We start from the raw sequence: 3507 nt of genomic DNA on the forward strand, positions 1-3507 counted from the left end.
TGGGATCCGAACCCTCGGGCGGGAGCGCCGCCGCGCTTCCCAAGCGGCGCACTATCCAGTGCGCCACCGGGCCGGCCCAGGTCCCTCAATTTTATTGTAGAGCAAATGCTTCTTCTGTCACTCTGGAATACGCTTCGTGGAGAGAGACATCCTCTTCTTTTCTTTGGTCTCTGCTGGTGACTCTCCTTGTGTCAGTGCACTCCAGTGGCTGGTGGACCATCTGTGTGTGGTTGTGGTGTCTAGCCACTTTCGTGGTAGCTGTGGTTATTGTGGTGGCTGTGCTGGGCCACCCACATGGAGGTGATGTTTTGGCATGCTTCTTGGTGCTGGCAGTGTGCCTGGTTGTGGGGGAGTCTGGTCCCTGGATCCATGCCTCAGGACCCCAGGTGGACCCCGAGGCCCTGGTGGTGTGCCTGGTTGTGGGAGGGTGGTCTGGTCCCTGGCTCCATGCCTCAGGTCCGTTACTGTTAAATTTGGATGATGGATGTAGGGAAGTTCATTATGCCAATCACTCTAATTTTGTATATGTTTGAATATTTTCACAATATGATATTAATTTTAAAAGTATTTGCTATAGGGTTTTGGTGGATAGCTTTTAACAGTTTGAGAAACTCTCTTTTTCCTGGTTTGCTAAGAGGTTTTTATTTATTTTTTAAATCATGAATAGGTGTTGAATTTTATTAAGTGATTTTTCTGCATATAAAAGATGGTCATATTGTTTTTCTCCTTTAACCTGACATTTACAGATTTTCTAATGTTAAACCACCTTTGTATTCTTGGGTAAGTCCAATTTGGTCATTATATATATATTTTTTTCCTTAAATTTATTTTTAGTACAGCACTAGATTTGGTTTCCTACTATTTTGTTTAGTATTTTTACATCTTTATGTGTGAGTGAGACTGGCCTATATTACTTTCTTGTAAAATCCTTGTAGGTTTTGGTACCAGGATTATATTGACTTGGGGAGTATTTCATCTTTCTATTCTCTGGAAAAATTTGTATAAGATTGAAATGATGATCTCTTATTCCATGAACATTTGGCAGAATTCACCTGGAACATCTGAATTAATTTTTTTGGTGGGAAGATTTTTAACTACTGGCTTAATTTCTTTAATCATCCTAGAGGTATTTTAGCTAATGGTTTGAAAGTTCTGTTTCTATTATTTTCTATTTTATTTTTTTAGTATTTTTTTCTTGAAGTTTTACCATATATACTTACCAAAGTCTAAAGTGAATCAATCCTTTATTCTTGTCCTAAATAGTATAAGGACCTTTACAACACTTTAACTCTGATCACCCCACCTCCCAACTTAACATGGTATTCACCAATATTTTAGTTCTTTCCTATTAGAAAAATACCTCTACCCTTCTTAGCCACTCATATCGTATAGTCACCACCTCTATTGTCTTAGTCTGTCTCACAGCAATCTATTGTTTTATCTTGAAATATATTTTATGTTTTTACTTGTTTACTGTCTGTGTTCCCTGTGCTAGGGGGACTGTAGTCTTCATTAGGGCAAGGTACATATCTGCTTTGTTCACTAACTTGTAGGCATTTAGTAAATGTTTGTTGAATGAATGAACAAATATTTGTATTTTAGAAAGATCACTCTTGATGCAATTGGAGAATAGATGTGATGGTGCAAGACTAGAGGTAGAGAATAAAGAGGCTGTCTCACTTATCTGGGCAAAAGTTAGTGGTGACCTGGATTTGGATAATAGTACTAGGGATATAGAAAAGTACAGTAGTTCCTCAGTATCTGCAGGGTATTGGTTCCAGGGTCACCACAGATCCAAAATCCACAAATGCTCGTCTCATATAAAATGGTGTAGTATTTGCATATAACCTATAAACATCCTTGCATATACTTTTGTGTGTGTGTGTGTGGCTGACCCGTACAGGGATGGAACCCTGGACCTTGATGTTATCAGCACCATGCTGTAACTAACTGAGCTAACCAGCCAACTTTTCTTGCATGTACTTTAAATCACTTTTAGATTACTTCTAATACCTAACACAATGTAATTGCTATGTGTTTTCAGTCTCAGGAAATGGCACCAACAACCTCCTACTTGCTTAAGCCAGATACCTATTAGGGGTGGCTCCTGGAGCCCAGCCTAGGACAGGAAATGGCACCAACAACCTCCTACTTGCTTAAGCCAGATACCTATTAGGGGTGGCTCCTAGAGCCCAGCCTAGGAGTAGGGATATAAGTACCAGTCCTTTAAAGGGTATGATTAATTTACCATCTTCTTCATTTTATATTTTTATTTACAATTCTGGAAAGATTAAAGGAAAATAAAGCCATGTGAATGGATGAGATGATATGGAAAGAAAGGGACCAGGAACAGAACAGAGGGCCATGGGAATTATCATGTGTTTATCACCTAAAAGTGGTTATCTCTGTGCTTGGTCTTTGCCATTCATTTATTAATTTAATCTTCCCACAACCCTATGAGATTTTTACAGATGAGGAAATTATACTTCATGGTAGGACTATAGCTTGATCAAGGTCATATGTCTGCTTGTGGTAGAACTGAGATTTCACCCATGTTTGTTTGATTCTAAGTGTTTTGGTCTGTAACTGGGTGGAATTCTAAGTCAGAGAGCAGAAATATTGTTATGGCTGTCAATAAATATTGCCAAATTGCTTTTTTTTTTTTTTTTTTTTTTTTTTTTTTTTGTCTTTTTTCCGTGTCCGGCAACGGATCGCAACCCTCAGTGCCGCCCCCGCACCGGACCGGGGACCGGCAACGGGATCGCAAGCCTCGGTGTTGCTCCCGCGCCTCGCTCAGCCAGTGAGCGGGAGCCGGTCTGCATGTGGGATCCGAACCCTCGGGCGGGAGCGCCTTTGATTCTAAGTGTTTTGGTCTGTAACTGGGGGGAATTATAAGTCAGAGAGCAGAAATATTGTTATGGCTGTCAATAAATATTGCCAAATTGCTTTTTTTTTTTTTTTTTGTCTTTTTTCCGTGTCCGGCAACGGATCGCAACCCTCAGTGCCGCCCCCGCACCGGACCGGGGACCGGCAACGGGATCGCAAGCCTCGGTGTTGCTCCCGCGCCTCGCTCAGCCAGTGAGCGGGAGCCGGTCTGCATGTGGGATCCGAACCCTCGGACGGGAGCGCCGCCGCGCTTCCCAAGCGGCGCACTATCCAGTGCGCCACCGGGCTGGCCCTCCAAATTGCTTTTTAAAGTATCATACTGGTATAAAAGGCCAATTCAGTAGTTCCATCACAATATCTTGATCATTGAGTATGTAATAAAAAATTTTAAATTAATGGATATAGAATTATTCTTCTATATTGACTTTCTTGTGAGTGATTGATAATTATATAGTCCTTCTTGTGCGGACTGTCCTTTTCCTTTACCCATTGATACACTGAGGCCATGTTTATTGTAAATATTTTTCTATTTAGCCCCTTTCATGGATTAGTGGAGATGAAGGAAGATAAGAGAAATTAATTCTATCCCTGTCTTTTCCACTAATCAGCAGCTTGATAACA

The sequence above is a fragment of the Galeopterus variegatus genome, unplaced genomic scaffold (assembly GCF_000696425.1).
Source record: "Galeopterus variegatus unplaced genomic scaffold, G_variegatus-3.0.2 Scaffold106, whole genome shotgun sequence".
NCBI lineage: Eukaryota > Metazoa > Chordata > Mammalia > Dermoptera > Cynocephalidae > Galeopterus > Galeopterus variegatus.